At 43.4% G+C, this 23,564-nt stretch overlaps 1 long non-coding RNA gene across 1 annotated transcript in view; it reads right to left on the bottom strand.

Annotated features, from left to right (window-relative positions):
• Positions 1 to 2,460: 2,460 nt before the first annotated feature.
• Positions 2,461 to 23,564, bottom strand: part of LOC142829868 (uncharacterized) — a 70,669-nt gene continuing 49,565 nt past the window's right edge. Inside the window, exons 2-3 of the long non-coding RNA XR_012904746.2 lie at positions 22,890 to 22,971; positions 2,461 to 3,146 (exon numbers count right to left, since the gene is read on the bottom strand). This is a non-coding gene — a long non-coding RNA (uncharacterized LOC142829868). The remainder of the gene's footprint in view (positions 3,147 to 22,889; positions 22,972 to 23,564) is intronic.

Genomic DNA, 23,564 nt, shown 5'->3' with positions numbered 1-23,564 from the left:
GGCAGACTGTGTAGGAGATCCATTGCGGAGTGTAGAACCTAATCTCTTAGCATAAAAGAACATCTGTCTAAGACAATAGGCATGTTTTGTGTTCAAGGAAAAAGTTATGCTTTTAAGGAGGGTGCCCGGGCATGGCAGGGATTCTCGTGTTTGGCACTTCCTGTTAACCAGGAATGCACAACTTTCCTTTCCACAGAAGCCTGCACAGGGAGGAAGTCCTGACATGGTGGGAGGGCAGGGGCTCACACCATGCTTTGTTGGGGGATGAGCTAATGGCCATGTACTGCCTCAGTGGTATCAGTTACATAGCTTCTCCTGCTTCATCCAGCTGGTCATGCACGGTGTCAGTCTTCTCTGACTCACACAGAATAATGGAGCAGAAGTTGACTGAATGTGGCCAAAGGCATGGACCTTATGGCTGACGTAGCATGGAAATACGTCCTATCCGTGGAGGATGGAATAAGGCAGGCGTCCCCAGCAACATTGAGAGAAGAATGAAAGACTACCTCTATCTTCTGAGAGAGTTTTATGGAGATGTGCAGGGAGGATTTATTTGCTTTCAAATGTATTTTATTTGGTACCTGTGTTTAACCTTTTAGTTACCAAGTGTTGACCAGCATTCCTATCCATCACAACTCATCAGGGAAACAAATAAAAGCCTTTGTTTGAAGGGTTTTTTTAATAAAAGCTATTACAAGGTTTTTTGCAGTACTTTAAAACAACCTCATTTTAAGCCACTTTCATCTTTGATTTTTTTTTAAAGTTACTTTGACATGAAAAACAGCAGCCAGATATACAGACTTTCATTTGTCAGTTATTTATGAGACCTGGATGAGGAAACAAAAACTAACACATACTGAATATGGAGGGATCTTAGACGGTTACAGTTTTAGCCTCCAGAGTTTCAGTGGCTCATTAGAGATTCAAGCCAACACCTCCCTTTCTTCGCTTCCCCAAGCTCCCCTCTTATATTTTCACAAATACAAGAAAAAAGAAACTGCATTGTTTTTGTCAGTTCATTGATCAATTTAATTCTCACATCTTAGGAAAAATGCAGCCACACTGTTTGGTGAAGATCATGACAGAGATTAAGCAATGGGAGTATTTCATATGGCATGAATAGGAACTTTATGAAATAACATAACACAAGTCATCTTGTAGGCCTGAAATGTAAACATTATATGGAGCTTATTAAATGCATTCTAATATATTGAAGCACAATGACAGACAATGCTAATGTACAACCAGAAGCATAAAAGTAATCTTATTCTTAAAGTAAAACATTCTTACTTATGGGAAAGTTTCAAGCATGTTTCTAACATGTCCATTACGTAAACATAATGAAGTTTTTTAAAGATTATACTTGACTCCTATAGACTGCCAGTGATTTTGCAATATCACTCACTTTCACTGGAGTGCTATTGATCTAGATTAACTGTTTACTCTTTTATGTGTGCTTATGTGGGAAGTGAAGTTATAACCTTTTGTTCAATTCCAAGAGTTACTTCATTACCTCAAGTCTTCCCAGCTGCTGAAACAAAAAAGTTTTCAGATCACAAGAATACAGATTCATTTAGCTATTTCACAATGATTCATATGCTGTAGAATGCTGGGATGGTTTTCTGCTGAAGTGAGAAACAAGAGTTGCTACTTGCAATGTAAGATCCTGGTACCCACCACTCACTTCCCCTCCTGTTCAAGTGCATCTGCAGTCTTTAAAGAGTTCCACTCCTGGTATCAGGCAGTACCCTCAGGGTCTCCTCCTGGCCTGGATGCAATGGTTTTGCCCTCTGGTCCGTTCTGGCTCCAGGTCTCCGGCTGGGTTGCTAAGTAATTCTATTCCCTTCTGAGCATTTATTGCTATTCAACTGTAAGCTTTCCCAATGTCCTGGGCAGGGGGACACACCCATACCCACCCATTACTCCAAGTCCCCGCACAGGGACCCGAAAAAATAGCACCCATATACCGCCTTGCCCCTTTATCTCAACTGCTTTCACTTCCCTGGGCCACTTTCCCATAGCCCTAGCCTTAAATGATGCTTCATCCTTAGCACACCTGTGTTCAGGTCCAACAGCCAGTCAGGAGCACTTAAATTCCCCAGTCCTCGCCAGCACTGAGCTGCCCAAGGTGCACCATGGAGCCATGAGAATGAACTGCCTCTGGTCCTCAAGTCACCTCCTTTTAATATGGCCTTCCTAGGCACTGATTGTCTATTCCCCGCAGTTTCTTTAGGTCACTAGAAGGACTTAGCTCCGCTGTTCCTTACCTAGCATCTGGTAGAACCAATGAGGGCTCCAGCAGAGGGCCTCTGGTCCACCTTATCACATGCACATGATTCTAGAAGATGTGAAATCAATTAGTCATCAATATTTTCATAGAATCATAGGACTGGAAGGGACCTCAAGAGGTCATCGAGTCCAGCCCCCTGCCCTCAAGGCAGGACCAAGCTCTGACTACACCATCCCTGACAGATGTCTATCTAACCTGTTCTTAAATATCTCCAGAGAGGGAGATTCCACCACCTCCCTTGGCAATTTATTCCAATATTTGATCACCGACAGTTAGGAATTTTTTCCTAATGTCCAATCTAAACCTCCCCTGCTGCACTTTAAGCCCATTACTCCTTGTCCTGTCCTCAGAAACCAAGAGGAACAAATTTTCTCCTTCCTCCTTGTGACACCCTTTTAGATATTTGAAAACCGCTATCATGTCCCCCCTTAATCTTCTTTTCATTATAACTGGCTCTGGAATACAGCGGTACTTGAGTTTTACCTAGAAAATATAGTAACCTAATTTTTAACATGGATGTAAACTACAGTGCAATTAATTGTGAAGGCTGAAACTTTATTTTAAATTACCCAACCAAGGTTACCACTCCAAGCTACCTGGCAGGATGGTTCAAGGGTAGACCTCAATAGGCAGAGGAAGTTACTCATCTTGTGCAGTAACGACGGTTCTTTGAGCTGTGTCCTCCCATGGGTGTGCCACTCTAGGTGTCAGGCTCGTCCTAGCATCACAGGTTGGTGACTCGTCAGCCGTGGTTCAGCCAGACTATGCATTCACGGCGGCATCGCGTGCCCTTTGCGCTGTTTTGGGAGTCTGCATGCAGTCCAGCTCCTGCCAGTTCCTCCTAATAGGGTTGCTCCTGAAAGGCAAAGAAGAGACTCTGAAGCAGGGAGGAGGGTGGGTCGTGGAGCACCCATGGGGGGGGGGGGGACACCTCAAAGAACCAGTATTACTGCACAAGGTGAGTAACTTCCTCTTCTTCTTCGGGTAGCGTCCCCATGGGTACTCCACTCTAGGCAAGTACAGAGCAGTAGCCTGGTCTACAGCGGTGGGATCAGAATTATGATTTCTGCCATAGAGAGCACTGCAGACGCCAGTGCTAAGTCATGAACAAGAGCATTGATAGCATAATGTTTCACAAACGTTATATCCAAGGACCAGGTTACCACACAGCGGATATCATGTAGTGGGACTCCTTTGAGGAAGGCCGGTGATGTGGCCGTCGCTCTAGTGGAGTGAGCCTTCATTGAGGTTAGTATGGGCTTATTGCGTAATGAGTAGCATCGTGTGATGCATTTCACAATTAGTTTAGAAATACTCTGCATCGTTAAGGGTTTGCCTTTAGTTCGTTCGTCCATGCATAGCAATAGACATGACCGTCGGAAGGGACGTGTTCTCTCAAGATAGAAAGCCAACGCTCTATGCACATCCAAGGTATGTAGTTGGGCTTCATGATGAGAGGCATGTGGTTTAGGATAAAAGGTTGGGAGTATGATGGGCTCGTTGACATGGAATTAGAGTTCACTTTTGGTAAGAAGTTAGGGTGGGATCGTAGTATTACTCCATGGTTGGTAAACAGTGTAAGAGGAGCAGCCAAGAGAACAGCCAACTCACCCACCTGACGTGCCGGCATGATAGCTAGCAAGACGACGACTTTCATCATGAGTAGCCATGTCACAGATGGCTAGAGATTCGAATGGTGGGTACATGAGAGTGTCCAAGACTACCTCCAAGTCCCATAGCACCAGAGGTTTTCTGCGCGGAGGGTATAGGTTTGCGAGACCTTTTAAAAGTAGTTTGGTCATGGGGTGAACAAATACTGAGTAACCCTCTATCGGTTATCTGAAGGCAGAGATTGCTGAGAGATTAACTCTGATGGTCAGTAACACCAGGCCCGAGTGCTGAAGTTGTAGTACATAGTCCAGGATACGATGAATAGGGATGGAAAGTGTATTGAGGTTATTGGCAGTACACCAGGTATGGAATCGAAGCCACTTATAAAGGTAAGTTGTTAAGTGTGGAATTGAGTTTACTGTGCATTAGCATGTTCTTCACCTCTTGAGAACAGATGACTACTGCTCGGTGGAACCAGCTAGGAGCCATGCTGTGAGATGTAGCCAATCGATTTGAGGGTGCATCATTGCCAGACCTCGTTGCGTCAGATGGTCGGATCGTTCTGGCAAGTGGAATGGAGATCATAGGGACATTTGCATGAGAAGAAGCAGCCATATGTGCCTGGGCCAAAATAGGACTATAACTATGACTGTGGCTCTGTCCATGGCTATCTTCTCCAGTACCTTTTGGAAGAAGTGGAATTGGTGGAAAGGTGTAGAGAAGGTGGCAACTCCACTGCAGCAAGAATGCGTCCCAAAGGGACTTCGGTCCCAGCCCTGCTCTGGAGCAGTATTTCAGGAACTTCACATTGGTGCTGAATGCAACAGTTCCATAGCTGCGTGGCTTCTGCGCAGAGGGATTTGGATCTGGCTCCGGCTCCACCCTGACAGTTGATATAGTAAACTGTGGTCATGTCAGTAAGGACTTGAATAGTATGACCATGAATTGTGGGTAGCAATATTTTGCATGCATTGAATACTGCCCTGAGCTTGAGGAGATTGATATGTGGAAGAGCTTCCCGTGCAGTCCATTGATCTTGAGCATGATCTCCCGCAGTGGGCTCCCCATTACAACATCCATTGTAATCTGTATTATGGGTTGTGGCCGGTGGAAGGGAATGCCCAAGAGCATGTTGGTAGGAGAGGCCCACCATGTCAGGGAGTGTCGCACTATTGGGGGTGCCCCCTCTAGCCTGTGAATGTCCTGGTTGCCTGAGCGGTAGATTGACACTATCCAATGTTGGAGGCATCTGAGATGCAGCCTCGTGTGTTGCACCAGATAAGTTGTGGCCTCCATGAGTTGCAAGCAGGTAAGTCTGGGGACTTTGGGGCTGATGGAAAGAGTGTGCACAAGGCTTTGTATTTTGTGGAATCTGTCCAGAGGAAGATAGGCCCTGGCTGTTATAGAATCTAATCATGCCCAAATGAACTCAGGAGACCTTTGCGGTGTGAAGGAGGACTTTGGGACATGGATCATGAGGCCCAGAGCTGTGCATAACTTTCTCGTGATATCGGTGGCCTGAAGTGCATGATCGTAAGTAGGTGCCTTGATTAGGCAATCATCTAGGTAAGGAAATATCATGATGCCTTGGTGGCGTAGATATGCAGCGACTACTGATAGAGTCTTCGAGAAGACCCTGGGCGCCGACGATAGGCCGAATGGAAAGACTCTGTATTGAAAGTGTTCCATGGCTTTGATGAATCTGAGGAAGCGTCTGTGTGCTAGATGTATCGTCACATGGAAATAAGCATCCTGAAAGTCGAGGGAAGTAGACCAGTATCCCATGTTAAGCACTGGAATGATAAATGCTAATGTCACCATCTTGAACCTGTGTTTTCATAGGTATCAACTGAGCCGTTGAAGGTCCAGGATAGGCTTTCATCCCCCTGATTTTTTCTTCAGTGAGAAAGTAACGAGAATAAAATCCTTTGCCCTGAAATTGCTCGGGCACTCTCTCCACAGCCCCAATATGTATAAGGCATAGAGCCTCCTGCATTAGGAGGGCCTTGTGAGATAGGTCCCTGAAGAGGGATGGGAATGGGGGAGAGGGTGAGGGAAGGGGAAGAGAAAGAAGTGGTATTGTGTAGCCAGATGTTATTAGCTCAGACCCAATGGTCGGTGGTGATGGCAAACAACCTGTGTTGGTACGGTCGTAGACAATGGTCAAACAGGTTCTGTGATTCTGAGTGACATTTCAGGAGAATGGTCTGAAGTCCCTCAACCAGACCATCAAACTGTCTGCCTGTTATTTTGAGGATTGGGTGTCCTACCCATCTGAGGAAGCTGTTGGAGTGGTTTCCCCCGCTGTTGTGGTTCATACTGCCTATATCTGGGTGTGGAGTATGAAAGAGGCTTTTGCTTATAACACAGCATGTAACATTTATGGGATACAATGCCAAGAGTCCTCAGAGTCATCCTCGAATCCTTGCCTGAGTGGAGGACTTGATCAGTCTTTTCGGCAAACAGACTCTGCCTGTCGAAAGGCAAATCCTCTACCTTTGTTTGTAGTTCCTTGAGCACCGAAGCCATCTGGAGCCAAGAAGATCTTCGCATTACCTCCAAAGTTGCTGTGGTATGAGCCGCTGTGTCCGCGATGTCGAGGGAAATTTGTAAAGCCACCCTTGAGGCAGTATAGCCCTCCTGGACTACTGATTTTAATTTCTGATGCTTGTCCTTGGGTAAGTTTTAGGAGAGTCACTAACTTTATAATTACAGTAAACTTCCAATAATCCGGCACCTTTAGGACCCAGGGGGTGCCGGATTATGCGATATGCCGGACTATCAGAAAGGGGCGCTATGAGAGGTCTGGGGTGGGGTGAGGTGAGGCGGATGGGCGGGGCAGCGCTGCGGGACCAACCCAGCAGCACCCTAGCTGCTCTGCCCCAGGCATCCCAAAATCAGCCGCTGCTGAAACTGACCAGCGGCTGACTCGGGGAAGCCTGGGGCAGAGCAGCTCCAATTGTCCGGCTGCCTGGAGCACTTCTGGGTTCCAGGTAGTGCCGGACTATCAGGAGTGCCAGACCCCTGGATGCCGGACAACTAGAGTTTTACTGTATCAAAGTTATGATTGGAGAGGAGGGCAGCATAATTCACCACTCTCAGGGTTAGCATGGAGGACGAATAAACTTTCCTTCTGAATAGGTCTAAATGTTTAGCCTCTTTATCGGAGGTGGCATTTTTGTATTGTGGGGTCTTGGCTCTTTGTTGAGCAGCATCAACAACCAACAAATTAGGTTATGGGTGCGTGAATAAGAATTCCATCCCTTTAGAGGGAACAATACTTTGTCCATACTCTTATACATGGCTTGGGAGAAAGCTGGTGTCTGCCAAATTTCATTTGCGATTTCCAAGATTGTGTCGTCTAACGGCAACGCCATTCTAGACTTTTGCGACAGTGTTGCTTCTGTTGTGCTTCACCCACTTGCACTTCTTGCGTCTCTGCCACTCTCTTAAACACGTCATGGAATTGCCAGATCTCATCCTTGGGGGAAGAGTCACCAGGAAAGACTGATCAATCTTCTTCCTCTGGACAATGCAGTCGGGAATTGGGTGCATTCCAATGTCGGTATCTCTTCTACTTCTGGTTGTCGTACTAGAACAGGTGACTCTCCTGAGGGAATAGGTCTCCTTGTGGGTGGTTGAGGAGGTGTTGGCAACCTGACACTGCTATTTGAACACTGCTGATGGCAATGAGGGGACGTAGAACAAGAGTGGTCTAACGAATAGCAGTGTCAATGGTGGTAGTCACAATGTCGATGGTATCGGTCATAGTAATACCTCCTTGGGGAATATGCAGGCAAGTACCTTCTTCTAGCCACTTGATATCTGGAACTAGGTGAGCGAGATCTACTCCTCCTGTACAATGGGGAGTGTGAGTGCCTGCAGTATCACTGTGGCGATGGTGAATATTGTGGTGAGTGCCTGTGTTGCTGGCTAGTTAATGTGGCCTGGCTCTCATTCTGTGATGGCACTGAGAAACTGGAGGCTGGCGAATGAGGCTATGGAGAGAAGACAGCTGGTTCTGGGCTAGGAGAGGGCATAATTATCCTCCTAGACTTATGCTTGGCTTTCCCCAGTGTGGGAGAAAGTCGTCTACAGTGCTCTGGTACATCTTGTACTGGTGCCAAAGATGTAGGTGGAAGCGGCACTGTTGTTTGCCGTGCCAATACATCAAGTGAGCTTGGTGCGGTTGGGATCAGTGCCGAGCTTGATGTCGATGAGGCACACAGAGTGCTGCGGGTGGTGCTGAAGCGCTCGGTACCGCCGGACTCCATGTTGGGAGTATTGCTGATGTCAGCACCAGTGCAGTGGTTGGTTCCAACGCCTGTTGTCAGGGCCAGCTTTAGGAAGTACAGGGCCCAATTCAAACCAAATTTTGGTTGAGCAAAAAAACCACACAACCCAGCACAGACCCTTTATATCTACAGGGCAGAGTCCCACTTTCCAGCCAAACCCACGGGCCCTCTCCCCCTCCTGCGGCACACAGAAGCCACCATATTCCTCTTCTGGGGCAAACACCTCCCCCCACAATACACCCAGCACACTTCCAGGTTTAGGGTGTGGGGCCCTCTGGTTTTAGGGCGTGGGCCCTTTTAGGCGCGGAGCCCGATTAGGGGGAATCGGACAAATCGGCCTAAAGCCGGCCCTGCCTGTTGTGATGCCAGTGCTGCCCTGATTGGTGCTGCTGTCTTTTGCTTTGTCAGCTCCGGTAACAAGTCAGATCTTGGAACTGTGGCTGATGCCAATATCGATTCCCTATGTAGGGTCGGACTCGGCTCCGACATGCCGCAGCTCTTATGCCTTTGAGCGTGGCAGTCAACAGCCGATCCAGATGTCCCTGGCTTATCACCCACACGTCTCTGAGCCAAAGATATGTTGGGGAGATGACTTTGCCTGTTGGTGTTCCTGGGGATGTTGGAGATCTGGACGGTTCAATGTCAGTGGGCTGCAAGGCCTTACTGAATAAGAGCATTTTCAATCGCATCTCGTGATCGTGCCTGCTCCGAACCATCAGCTTGGAACAGTGCGGGCATTTCTGAGGGATATGACCCTTGCCCAAGCACTTAATGCAGGTTGAGTGCCTGTCCAATGCCAGCATTGCATCGCAGCATGTTGTGCATTTTTTAAACCGGGGGACCCTGACATTTTGAGTGATTTAAAGTAAGAACCGAAACTTTGAAGATAAAATGACGTGTGTGTGTGTGTGTGTGTGTGTGTGTACACACACACACACACACACACACACTTTTTTAAATGACGAACTATGAGAATAAAACTATATAACTTCTGACTAAAACTACAACTAATAATTTACAAATGTTACAGATTTTTTTTTCCCATTCAGGCAGAAGAGAAGGGGGTTCGCTCTGCCTGCAACCATGAACAGTTAGGAGGAACTGGTGGGAACCAGACCGTGTGCAAACTCAAACGGCGCAAAGGGCGTGTGACACTGTCGGACATGCGCAGTCCAGCTGAACCACGGCTGATGAGTCTCCAACCTGCAGCATGGGGACGAGCCTGACACCTAGAGTGGAGCATGCACGGGGACTTTACCCAAAGAACCAATGTTCTTGGGTACTATCAATTTAATGGTTAGTGTAAAGGCCATACTCCCATGTACAGTCAGGCCGGACAAGGAGTGCCACTCCCAATCCATTCCCTTCCCTATCTCCATTGTGGAAGAGGGGATCATGGCAGTCACATTCTGAGAGAAACAGTTATTTACCCTCTTAGCGTGCATAATTTTTCCTTAGAAAGGATCTGACTGAGAGCTGTGTAGCGAAGTACCCAGCTTTCTCATCAACTGCCATGGAGCTACTGAAGCAGTGACAATTGCCATTTCAATCTTCCCCAAGACCAGACCTCCAGATGGAAAGTAAACATCCACACATCAATTTGGCAATTTTGCCTGAATGCCACCTTCTAGATCCCCAAACTATCATTCAGCTTAGCCCCAAGCCTCAAGAAGATCCAGAAACCAGATTAAAGTTGAGAAGGTTATTACTGAAGCAGGGAACCAAACATGGATTCTCACCAAGACATCAAATAACAACATTCCCCAGTCCCCACCAGCGGTAGGAGAAAGGATCCAGTGCTCGGAAAACTCTGCAGTACATGTCACTCCGCCTTGTAATGCAAGGAAGAAGCAGCTTCTCCACACACACACACACACACACACACACACACACACTTTTTGTTAAGTGATCTTCTCCCCTCACTGCTCTCAGCCCTATCAAATGTGCACCCCAGTTCGCATCTGGAGCGCTTATTAAAAATGAATCCTACAAATACAATAGATGGTTAGTCATCAAAAACAGGCCTCAGTAAGGCAGAGACTTGTAAGTCTAGAATGTTGTGTTTTCTGAAAAGCATTTAATGCTTTAAGTTGTTTGCAGCTCTTCTAGCTAGTTCACAAAAGCAAAGAATCTTCATCTTGAAAATAAAAACCAAACCTTGATTTGGAGGTTCACAAAACCCAGCTCACTTAAAAATTCTGTAAATGAGGCTGTTCCCTTTGGAACTGATCCAGTGTTCACTGAAGTCAACAGAAGTCTTTCTACAGACTTCAGTGAATGCTGTACAGGCTTAAGCTGGAGCACACTGAAATCCTTTGCTCCGCAAAGTCCTGCTGACTCGTGTCTCTGCCTTAGTAACACTACAGAATGCTTCTGGAGTGTTACTAAGAATGGACTTTATTTCCTGGCCTCACCCACTGACAATGGTTACACACAATGATGCAGGGTCTCAGCTAATAATTGATGTACAAGGGGCTTAATCTTCACTTCTTTTCCAAGTGGTCTGACTCATCACTTCCATTTTTGTTTTCCCATTCTGAGCATGTGATTTGCTTTTACAATACAGTTGTGTTCCAAAGTACAGTTAAATGTCACTATTTTCTTAACTAAGAATTATGCACTTGCAAGCTGTGATGGCATTTCCACATTTACTTTTCAGGCTAAACAGCCCAAACCAATCTTAAATATGTTTTTAAAATGGACAGAAAACAATGCAAGCCTGAGGTGTTACAGCTAGTGATTTTTTCCAAATTAAAACAGAATTCTCCATGAGAACATTGATGGCAAAACATCTGACAAGGCAAAATAGTAAACAAGGCTGGTTGAAAAAGAAAAAGACCTAGACTTTTTATTCAGATTCTGAAAGGCCTTATGGTCATTGTAAAAAGCCTTATTATTCCTGCTGTTCTCCAACAGACCCAGGTGACAGGAAATCAAAATGTCAGTGAATAGAATAACAGGAGGAGGAGAACCAAGATACACTTCTAAAAAGGTGTCAGGACAGAGATTGTAACATCTAATGTTGGTTTGCATTATTTGGGATGGTAATCACTCATTTTCTGTGTAATAAACACATGATAATGAGATATGGAAACACAAAGCATACCCCTCCATAATACAAACAGAAGGAGGAGAGTTTGAAGCTGGCACTTTGAAAAGCAGTTATAAAAAATGTCAGAGCTTAAACACAATGAAAAGGATTTGTGTGTTGTGTATACTGTAATATGTTATTTACAGTAGCTTCCCTGTTGACAGCAAGTCAGCATGGTGACAAAACAATAAAACAGTCATTAAGTCATGTATTTGGGTGACAACATTTTAAAATGTTCCAGATGTTTCACTTATTTGTAGTGGCCCTGAATGCTATGGCAAAACCCACACTTCTGTGATTTTTTTTAAAGTACAGTGTATGTGATCAATTGTAAGTAAAAAGGCTATGACAGTATTTACTGCTTAAAACATAGGAAAAGCTAATTTAATATGCTACAGTAACAAATTTATAGGCCACTTTTCCCATTGACTTGAATGGCAAAACTCTAGCTGACTCAGTGGAGGCAGTATAGGGTCCCTTTTTGCTGGAAAAAATATATATATTCAACTTGAATGCTAGATCCATTTCTGACTGTTGAGCATCAGAGTCGTACATCCTGGAATGCTGAAAGTAGAAAGACTGTTTAAATACTCATGTAAAATGTAATCTAGAAGATTTACTTGGCATTGCTCAGGTCCTTAACTCAAAATTTTTTTTTTTTTTTGGCAAAGTAGAAGCAAAAATGTGCATGCTTAATTTATCATTGCTTTGGGCATAGGCGTGTACATAGGGTGTGCCGGGTGCACCCAGGCACACCATAATGTCTGGGGCCAGCCACCAGCTACTGGAGGAACAGGGGGATTTGTGACGGAGCACCACAGCCCCTCACTTTAAATTCCCTGCAGCCATCTACTAGGCACTGTGGGGCAGAGAGAGCACATGCGCGGCATCCTCAAACGCCGTGCAACAGGTGAGAGGGGAAACGCCGGGAACTTTAAAACCCAGTGGCCCAGCTCCAAAAGCAGCTGGGGCCCAACTACAGACGGCTGCCCGAGCCATTTTGGCAGCCCGGGCCCTAACCTACAGCACTGTGCAGCACCCTGGGGGCGCTCCCTACCGGCCCTGCAGCACCACGTAGTGCCCCAGGGGCATGGCACCCCACCCTGCAGCACCATGCAGTGCCCCAGGGGTGTCCCCACCCCACCCTGCAGCACCGCACAGTGTCCCAGGGGTGCCCCCGTCTGTTCCAGCAGCACTACATGGCATCTGGCCCTGCAGCACCATGCGGTGCCCTGGGGGTGCCCCTCCCCCACCCTGCAGCTTGGACTGGCTCTGACTGCAGCCCGGCAATCTGTAAGGCAGAAGCTGAAGGTAAGGGGAGGGGGGGGGAAAGAAGGGGCTTTTGCAGCGAGGGAGGGTGGAGGAGGAAGAAGAAAGGGAAAGGGGCTTATACGGAGGGGAAAGAAAGGGGAAGGCACCAAAGGGACAGGGTAGAGGAGACAAATGCTGGGGGGGGGGGGGGAGTGGAGACAATGAGGAAAAGGGCAGGTGGGGAGGGGTCAGTGGGAGGGGGGACAGGGTGATGCTGAAAGAGGAGATGGTAAGGGCACTGGGGATTGGAGGGGGAGGTGCTGGGAGAAAGCTTGACAGAAGGGGTGGGCATGAGGAAGGTGGGGTTGGAGCAAGTCATGTGAGGGCACAGGGGCATGAGGGGAATGGGGGCAGAGGGGGTGGGCATCAGGGAAAAAAGGGCAAACGGGGCAGGGGCAGTGAGGGAAGGGACAGGCACCAGGAGCGTGCAGGGGTAAGGGAAGGTGCAGGTACCAGGGGATTCTGGGGGTGAAGCAGAAGGGCAGACACCTGCAGGGGAGGGACCAGCACCAGAGAAGAGAGGCGAGGGAGGTGTTAGATGAGGGGTAGCTCACATGATCAGAGTAGGGCTACTAGAGGAGTGGGCACAGGGGGGAGAAGGGCTGGTGGAGGGTAGGCAGGTCTCAGGAAGGCTAAGGGTAGTGAAAAGGGCAGAAGTCAGGACAGCAGAGGAGGGTGAGGCATCAAGCACCAGGGGAGCTGATGGGAGCAAGGGGAAGAGATATGGCAGCAGAGTGGAAAGGTAGATATTTATTAATAACTTGGGTGCCACAATGGCACATCCAAACAAGCCACATGAATTCAGTACTGGTGCACAATACAAAAATTCATTCTGCTCATGGGAGGAAACTCTTAAAGGGAACCAGAGAACCCCTTAGTTTGAATTCTCAGAATCCTGCTTCTCTGCCGTGTATAGACGCAGGCAGTTACTTCAGGCTAGTCAGTTTCCAAAATGGCAAACGGTTGGGATTATGCTAATCAAGTGCAGGATATTTAAATCCCGTGCTTCATTAGCAACTTCAGTTGCCCTCAGCCTTCCTACTCCGAACTAGGGGGCTAGTGTAGGCGTACAGAAATAGATTAGTAGATTAGGTAGAGCCTCAGAAGCTGCAGTCCACAGAATTATGCTGACTATGGCTAAATAGAGGACATATATATGTGAACATTTAGCACCTGAAACACTGAGGTGTGAATCTACACACATTATTAGCCTGCCAAATACATGTTAGCACTGTTCACACAGTATTATCAATAAGTGCACTTTGACCTAGTACTTTTCAATAACTAGATCAAAGCACATTAGGATCCAAAAAAAATTAATGACATGCATTACCAGTTAAATATGGAGTGTACACAGCTTGTGGTGAATTAAAATTGTTCCTATGCTGGTATAATGAAGGCTAGCTATATGATCTGGATAACTTGTGTATGTAAGAAAAGGAGCTGCTTTTGTGTCATTAGGTATTTCAGGTGCAATTATTCAGACCTAGGTATTTTTCCAATTTAAATGAAGGCATTGTTTAACCCATCCTGAAGTGCCTAGCAGATTGGCTTTTAATTTTCAAAATTGGATACTCACCTTTTTTTTTTTCTTTCCAGGTTTGTCCATTGTAATGGCCACATGCCAATCCAGACTCAAGGCCATTTAACCTCCTCCTGCTAGCTCTGATGCAGGTTTTAAGTGGCTGCATCCATGAAGTTAGTAATCCATGGGACTCCTCTTTCCCCTTAAGTCTCTTGCACTACTACATATGATAATCTACCCTTTTCAATATACAACCCACCTTATGTAGTTATTTTGCCCACAAAATTCTCTTGCATAGCTCCAAAGAGGCAGCTTAAGTGACCTGCAGTGTCTTTCACTAGCTCTCTCCTCTACAAGCAGTGTTAATGTCACACTGGGGATAAGAGCCCAACAAGTATTCCAAATTCAATTTTCCAGGGAGGGTGGGGTAGACCGGAAGAAGTTAAAACTATGCACCAGAAAATACAATTTTTGCAAAGTTATGCCTGCAATGACAAAAGGCATGCCAGATTAGAGTAAATTTAGAGGTTTGAGGTTTCTGTGAAAAATATGCCCCTTTCATGAATACTTTAATATCTAAGCACAGTCTAAATTATCCACCAGACCTAGTAAGGAGACAAACTTTTTTCCTGTTTGAAGAGGAGGGTAGATATATCTGCTAAGTGAAAACAAGACTAGTCTGGAGCTAAATGATCTCATTTCCTTTAGCATTACCCTTCTCCATCTACAACAATTGAATCCACATCTTACTGTCATCAATTGCTATATTTAAAAAAAAAAAAAAACACTGAATAGTTTCTAGAAAACAAGACAGGAGTGTGAAATGGTCCTGCTTAGGGCTTGCCCTTCATACAACTCTGAGTGCTTTAATACTAAATGGCTGTGACTCTCAGCCCTGGAACCAATAGCTACTGTACAAGCATATAGGTCACGCCACAGTAACGTTTTGGAGGATGACCCCAACAGCTTCCCCCAAGCCATCTTCCCTACAGTGTCCAGCCCTCTCCTAGAAGGCTCACAAAAGATGTGTTGTTCCTCTTTTAAAGAGACAGTATACTGTAGCTACACCCTTCCCTTCAATCTGTGCACTGAATTGGTCTATAATAAATGTTTTCACTTTTTATTAAACAAAGACATAGGTTTAAGTCATACAAACATACAAGGAATAAAGAGAGTTTCAAGCAAACCTAAGTAAAATATGTGCTTCCAAGACAGACTACAACAGCAATTTACAATTTTTGCCTCAAGAAATTCTCCCCGTTAGAGAAGAAACAGTTGACCCAAGTGTGGATGGGGTAAATGAACTATTTTATTGCTGATGCACATTTACCTTGGACCCCCACCCAATACAATGTTCCAAGTAGCCATGATTTGGCACCAGTAACCTCCTTTATCCATTCTAGTATGTTAATTCACGTATCTATTACTACTTTTCCTAAATCCTTATTTAGCAAAGTTAACTCCGATACAAATATTAATAAACAGATGATGAATACAATTATACCCACTCCTGTTTGTTGTTTGCTGCATTTTAGTTGCTGGTTTTCAGTTAAATCAGCATTACATACAGTCTTAATCAGCATCTTGGGGGGGGGGGGGGGGGAGAGAGGAAGAGCCCTGACCCTGAAAGTGTTTTTATAGAGTAAGAAAGACAACAATACACACTGTTCAGTGCAATCATCTTTCTAGGCTGCAAGGACAAAGGGGGAAACATGTTTCAAGGGCAATGCCTGCTGTATAGCGATCACTTAGTTTTTCAAATATTTCAACACTTCCCATAGTCTGCTTCTAAAGACTGAAACTGCTTTGGTTAAAGAAACCCACAGAATGTGGGGCACAAGAGCTCTGTGTTCCTGAACTCACCCAATGAAAGACATCTCTCCCCTTTCTTTTTCTAGCTGCTTAACTTTTTGAAATGTTTTCTTTGAAAAGTACGACCAGAGAAAGTTCTTTTTCCCTGCAGGGTACAGATACCAAGCTATTTAGTGTGGACTTCATAGTGTCTTCTCCTTTGCTAGTAAATTTTTACAATGCAAATTATCTCTTCATGGAATCTCGGATACAAATCAATGGCCTCTTGAATTTGGCCACACCTGGTATGAGATGTGGGCTTCTTTTCTTTGTCAGGTGATAACCTGTAAAATCTGTGACCTAAAAAGTGTTTAAACTAGACAAGTGAGGGCAAGATAACAAAGGACAATACCCATGAGTTTCTATAATAATTCCCCAGAGTTGAGGCATACATCCACAATTATATTAATCCACAGTGTGTGACTGGCTTTCATTAAAGACCATTCTCAACACTTTTACAATAGAGTAACAATAAGTAAACTATCAGGAGATTCAGTTGCTCATAATTAGAGGTTCAGATCACCACTCACTATATTGATGGCTTAGATTACCTTCATTTTCTCTGCCTGATGACCAGGCTGGTCAGACAAGCCAATACATATTCACGTGTGAAAGGCATAATGTGTCTGTGTTGCTTGTCAAACTCATTTTTAAGAACAAATTCTAGCACATATTTAGAACTTTGTAAGCACCTGAGCACCGATCATGCAACAATATTAATCAGTGAATTACTAGTTTTGCCAATGCCGCCTTTTGGGTAGGCCATGACAGTATGTTAGATGTACCAAGTATGTCAGACCTGACAAGAGTTGCTAACAGAGTAATGAACCCCCAAGAAGCTTGTGTCACAATGAATGAGTGAGGGGACCAAAAACGCAGCTCAACGGCAAGAACATAGGTTATGATTGTTACTGTGCGTCATTTTGTGGCAAAGCTAGTCAAGAAAGAAAGCAGCAGCAGCTGCCGCCAAGCCCCTCTCAGAAACAATAACACCCATGTTAGCAAATACCTGTCAGTCAAAAAAGCAAATCAAGACACTTTGCAAGTTGTGAAATTTCACATGAGACAGCTTCTTACTTATTCCAGATGTCAACATATACCGATTCCAATATGCAGGACAAAGTGAGAGCTATCAGCCAAGGCAGGCTGCCAAGACACAAGGACTTGATTGAGAGAAGAAAAGAGGATTCTGTAAATCAGTGGCACTCAGCAACCTCCTAATGATGCTTAACAACTTTCAGGACTGGGTACTGGTCAAGAGGACTTTCAATTTTATAAAAATTATATACATGTTTCTCCATTAAGTCAGTGTGATATATGATGGGGTTTGCCGCTTGACATCCCTTCCTGCATTAATGTTCTTTACTTATTGGGACCCTGCCATATCACATGATTTAATATATGGTTGGTGAATATATGCATCTATCTAAATTGCATATCATGTTCCATGTTGTCCAAGTAATCTACTGCCAGTTTTCTCAAAGTGATTTTTTTTATGAATAGAAATAAATTTAAGTTAGCTCAACAATTTCAATATTTTTCTTTTGTATCCCAGAGCATCTTTATAAACAAAGCAGGAGTGTTTCTGTTCCCAGCCATGACTTTGTTCCTCCAAATCAACCCAGCCTAGCCATGTCTCCTCCTTGTAATGTCCCTACCACTCAACCAGTCGGCATCTAGGTCAGACTGATTTTGATTACATTTTCTTGGACACACTGTTCCAGTGTCCCTCATATGAATCTTTTTTTAATTGAATCAATTCTTGTACCCTTATTTCACAAACTACTCTCTAAACTTCAGAGAATGGAGGGTGCAAAGAGAAACTGTTTAAAGACAAATAAACTTAAGTCTACTACCTATTCAAGTCTACTTTTGCTATGCCAGTTTCAATTAACACTGCTACTTCCAGACCAGAATGATACAGTTAGCACATTGGTTTAGAATTTTTCCACATTGGTATAAAAAAATAACTTATCAGTTCACAATTTTGTGAATATCTATACAGCCCTTGTAGCTAACATAACATCCTCTTGATGGAACTGTCAGCAGAGATCAAATTTCAGAGGTACACACAATATTATTCTTCTGCTATTTCTTTCCCACTGCTGCATTTCAACATTCCATCTCTTGTCATTTCCTTCCCTCCTCCCCCACCTGAGTTGCAATCTGGTGTCTTCTTGGCATTTAATGAGTGTTCTAGTCATCTAGACCAATTTTCCAAAGTAGCAAAGTATCATTAATTCAAATCTCTGCCATTTGTACCATATCTGTAAAAACTAAGGATTCTTAATTCTAGATCGTTCAGATTGTCTAGTTTAACATCTAGTTTAGGAATGGTGATTCCATCCCCCTTCTTGTATACCAAAATTTGACTTGAACCAGTTGCTTATTGTCTTACTAATTATTTTGTCACAACAGGAGTCTTCCTATACATTTTATAAATGCCATCATGCTTTCCAAGTTTACAAATTTTCATAAAACTTCCATCCCAAGCCCAATCAAATGCCTTCGTTAAATCAATAAAAGACAGCAACATTTTTAGTCCCCTCCTTTTCCCTGAGCTCCCACCATCAGATGTCAGTGTATGAATATCAGACTGATGCAACTTGAACCTGATCTCAGGTCACACACTGTTCCTCCATACTTCTAAAACTTATCTTAAACCTGTTGACAATTACTTTCATAAAGATTGTGCCTTGCACAAATAGTTATTCAGTTGGCAGGATCTCCTTTTTCCAGGATTGGCACAATTCCCTGCCTCCAGCCAGTCATCTGGTACCTCTTCATGCTCCTGATCTTCTTGCATAATTTTTCTTAATGCTTCCATAGCACTTCTCACCAGCTTTTAGTAGCTTGGCTCTTATATTGTCTGTTCCTGCAGCTTTCCCTCTTTAAACAGCTTCACTTCTCTATTTCTCCTTTGATGGTGGTTTAGTGCTGATACTATTCTGCCTTGCAAGCAGTCCTGTTCAAATAGTATGACTGGAATGCTTGTATCCAAAGAATTCAGCACTCAAAATCCTCCTTTCAGAATACTTTACCTCACTTCTTTTGCAGTTGTCTGTTCATCAGTAGGCTTTTTTAAACCACATGCATCATTGACCTGCTTATATTTGCATACAGCTTAACTTCTATACATCACTTTCATCTTTTTTCCTGATACCATATGTAGTTGTTGACAGAGACCGTTATTTCAGATTCTGATAGAGCAAATTTAATTGTGATTTCAGGGGCTACTTTACATACCAAGTAAAATAAAAATTTGAAAACCTAACCTCATCACTACTTTAAACCTTTTAGTACTGCAAGAGTTCAGGGGATGCACAGGAACAATGTTTTCTCACACCCTAACTCAAAGATTGTGTCATAGTACCATACAACTGTAGTGCTTTCCATAGCCTAACAATACAAGATATGCTGCTATGTCTAGACTACAGTCCTCTTTTGAAAGAGGGATGTAAGTTAGGCAGATTGAAAGTGCAAATTTAAATATCCCATGCTTCATTTGTACATTCGCGTCGGATTGCTGTTTCGAAAAAGGGTATTTCAAAAGTGAAGCCGCAGTCTAGATGTGGTTCTTTCAGGGAAAAAAACCCTTTCTGTAAGATTCCGTACTCATTTTATCAGGAATACGGGATCTTTCGAAAAAGGGTTCCCCCCGAAAGAACCACGTTTAGACTGTGGTTTCACTTTTGAAATACCCTTTTTCGAAACAGCAATCTGACGCAAATATACAAATGAAGTGTGGGATATTTAAATCCGCACTTCATTTGCACTTTGTCTGCCTAATTTACATCCCTCTTTCAAAAGACTGATGTAGTCTAGATGAGCCCTTAGTTTTCTAATGCACAAATGATTGAAATTCTACTAAAATTAAATTTAAAAAAAACCCTCTCCATTTATATTGAAGAGATCATAATGTATTGTTGAAAATAGCATTGAGATCAAAACTAAAAATGAGGCATAAGGACCATATTCTGTGCTCATTTATACTATTCCAAGTTCATCGTTATCATGTAAACACTCTGGGTTTTTTTGTTTGACCAACTGGTGAACTCCATTGCTCATATCTGTGAGAAAACCAAAGTATCGCCATTCACCAGATTATGCCTCTCAGAGAAAATTCTTAACCTTTCCCCTTTATCATTTGCTGCCCAAATACCATATGGTAAAATGCTATTCATTAATTTAACATATCCACTCCCAACATTTGCATTAATATCTCATGTACAATGCTAGCCAATGGTCCTCCTCTTCCTCTGCTTTTACGAGTGTGGAAGAACAATTCACTCATGTGCATAGCATATTGTAGATAGTAATAAACTTTGCTATTACGGTCCACTTGGACATGGGTTTCCACCTACTCATAGAAGTAACGGTTTTCTTGTCCTCTGCAATAGCAATCCCATTTCTATGTTTACACTTTGGACTGTGAACAAGTGAATTGCCAACTCCCCTACATCCAGCCGTTGTCAGTTAAGGGAACTTGTAACTAACTTAACTCCTTTTCAACTAGCTCGATCTGGCCTGTACCAAATTAATTACTACCATCTAGCTCACAATATATGACATATGTTTAGCAGTTACCAGAAATCCATGACCATTTCAATTTATTAGGCCTGATCAACCTGGGTCAAAGTTTTTTTTTTTTTTTTTTAAACACTAAAAGTCAGTCTGACTTGCTGTACTATTTCTATAACAAGTAAGTGTGGATGTATTAGACACTTAAGCCAATTCACCTTATTCAGACCAAGGGACTGTGATGTCAACCTGCAATCCTACCAGGAACAAGTGTCAACAGTTTCACCTTAGTCCAATTGCCATATGGCCTTAGAAAGTCCAGGTTTGAAATCAATTTTCTTTCTACATACTGTTGATTTATGGCAGTTTTGGTTTAATTTCTTGTTGATGAAGGCTCAGATGTATGGGCTCTATTTATTATGCAGTTTTCAAACACAGTATTGAGTTGCAATTGAGGTGTGAAAGCCTAGAGAAAGAAGATTGATTAGATTCACCCCCTCACTAAGCATCTGCACACGGTATCCACGGTATCCATACCTTAAGACGTTATTTCTACCATTGGTTAGAGCATGTCTCCCAACAACTTCCTTTCCCCACTACTGAATCTGGTCTTAGAGGAATTATTATGTATTTAAATTATCACAGCAAGAAGCCTCATTCATGGGTCGATAGCCCCTGTGCTAGATGCTGTACCAACAGAGCAAAAACATGGTACATTCCCCACGTTCCAGTATGTCTTGACCACTGTTACCTGGGCACCAATTAGTAGAACTAAAATCTGAATTACACAAAAAATTTATTCCTAATGCCTCATTTGAAAGCAACACAAACAGATCATGTGTTGGAAGAGACCTGCATTCACGGGGAGGGGGGAGAAAAAACAGAGTGGCTTAAAATTATGAAGGCAACCAGTTTGTCTGTCATGAGCATGCTCAGACTGAGACTATGTCAATACATGAAAACATGCTGGTGGAAGACAGACATGACAAGCCCTCAGAAAGAAATTAATACAACAGAAGGCACAACTGATAGCACAAGCCAGGTTCACTGAAAAATATTGGGTAAAATCCTGGACTCATTGAAGTATGTGTCAAAATTCCCCATGGACTTCAGTGGTGCCAGGATTTCATCCATGAAATTAAAAAAAAAAACAAACAACCAACACATGGGGGAAAGGGATGAGAGCACATGAATGTCAAATTTCCTCTGGTCACTAATCTGGTATTTTGAGAAGGAATTTGCAGTGCAAATTGCTGCCATTTATGCTAGTTAGAGAAACCAAATACACTCATGCTTCTCAACATGTTAGAGAACTAAAAGCAGGGACTGAGTCACTCGTAAGGTTATTTCAGAGAAAAGTGAGCGCATTGGCAGTTTCTCCCCCTTTAGATTGGAAGTCTCACAGATAGAAGTGCTGCAGAGGCTCCAGCAGATGCATTCAACAGAGCAGACTGCCACCAATTTTGTTTTCAGTTATTTTGCTCAAGAAAACACTGTCTGCCTTTGAGAATTTTATGACAAGTCAAGCCTGTTGACAATATTTATGTTTGTCTTTCCTTAAAACAAGTCTGCCTACACAAATCCTATGTAGGAAACACTGGAAAGGAGACACAGACGTACACAGCTGTGCAACTCACTGCTATTAAGATTCCTTACCACTCCCACCCCCAATTACTGTATTTAACAGTCTTCACTATTAAGTTTCAGAACAAATCATTACAGCTGTCAAGGTTGGTTTTTTTTAAAAAACCTTTAAAACAAGAGACTTACTGGAAAGTTATAGGAAAGGGCATACATCTGCATTCTGACCTGAAATTCCCCTGCTATTCCCATTTCAGGGCTCTCCATTGAGATGATTTTTTGTAGTTAGTTGGTAACCTATAAAGTTTTGGAGATTAAGCACACACGTTTATGCTTCTTACCAATAGAACCCATGCTTGTCCCCCAAGCAAGTTTAATGTTGAACTCCCAAATCCAGTCTTGACCCATTGGATTCCTTTAAACCAATACCCGACTGTTGTAATACTTTTTTTGGCTGCACTGATCAGCCTCATGCTTTGAGCAGAAGGTGCAAAGAGGTCTCTCACTTGGGGATGAAATTTACTCTCATTCAGACAGACATCACCAACTGCTACACTGATGTTCTCTTTTGATGGCTGAGGTAGAACCTTAGAACCTTTTGCCAGCTATTTACTGAGACACGATTTACTCTTAGGTTGAAAACCTTTTACTAGCTATAAGATCAGAGTCTAAAAGAAGTGCAATACTGCCGACAAGGCATGTTTCTTCAAAAATCGAACTGCTTACACATTCAGATAAGCAGCAGTAACAAGTCAGTCTATAAAAACTCCCAATAAGTATACAGTTTTCACTACTATTCAGTCCTATCCTTACCTCTTATTCCAGGGGAAAGCCAATACATCTATCAGATTTGCTGTTGAGCTGCTCTTTAGAGCGGTGTTTCCCAAATGAGGTTCTGCAAAGTGACAATAAGGGTTCCATGAGAAAGTTCCATTACAATAACGTTTTATGATAAAATAATTTAAGCCTTTATGAATTTTATTGAAAACAATTTTCATTTGTGTTTGCCACAATAAGTGTCCCTGTGTAATGCCAGCTTAGCCAGAGAGTGGGGACGATAATGTTACTACTCAGCGCTGTGCGCACAGCCTTTTATATGCCACTGTAAATCCCTGTATTCGCTCTCAGGGAACGTGGGTCACATGGGTGACTGAATACGTATATGCTAGTGTCACATTGGACAAAGTTGAAGCTTTAGCTGTCAAGCCAGTTGCTTGTATGGGAGTACGCAGGCAATGCTCTCGCAAATACTTTACCGCAGTATAGTCACATGATTTCTTGAATTTAAAAATTTAACCATGACAAATATAAATTGACTATGACAGATTAATTTATATATCATGGATCTTGTTTAGCATTTGTTTATTATCCTTACTTATTTGTGGTCTACTTTTTCAGCTCCATAAATAAGACTGTTATTAGGGGTTCTGCAAAATTCTTTAGAGTTTAAAAGGGTTCCGTGGCCAAATAAAGTTGGGAAACACTGCT

This window comes from Pelodiscus sinensis, chromosome 6 (assembly GCF_052426305.1).
Source record: "Pelodiscus sinensis isolate ZL-2025 chromosome 6, ASM5242630v1, whole genome shotgun sequence".
NCBI classification, from domain to species: Eukaryota; Metazoa; Chordata; order Testudines; family Trionychidae; genus Pelodiscus; species Pelodiscus sinensis.
Note: the sequence above shows the minus strand (reverse complement) of the source record. Positions and strands in the feature narration are given on the sequence as shown.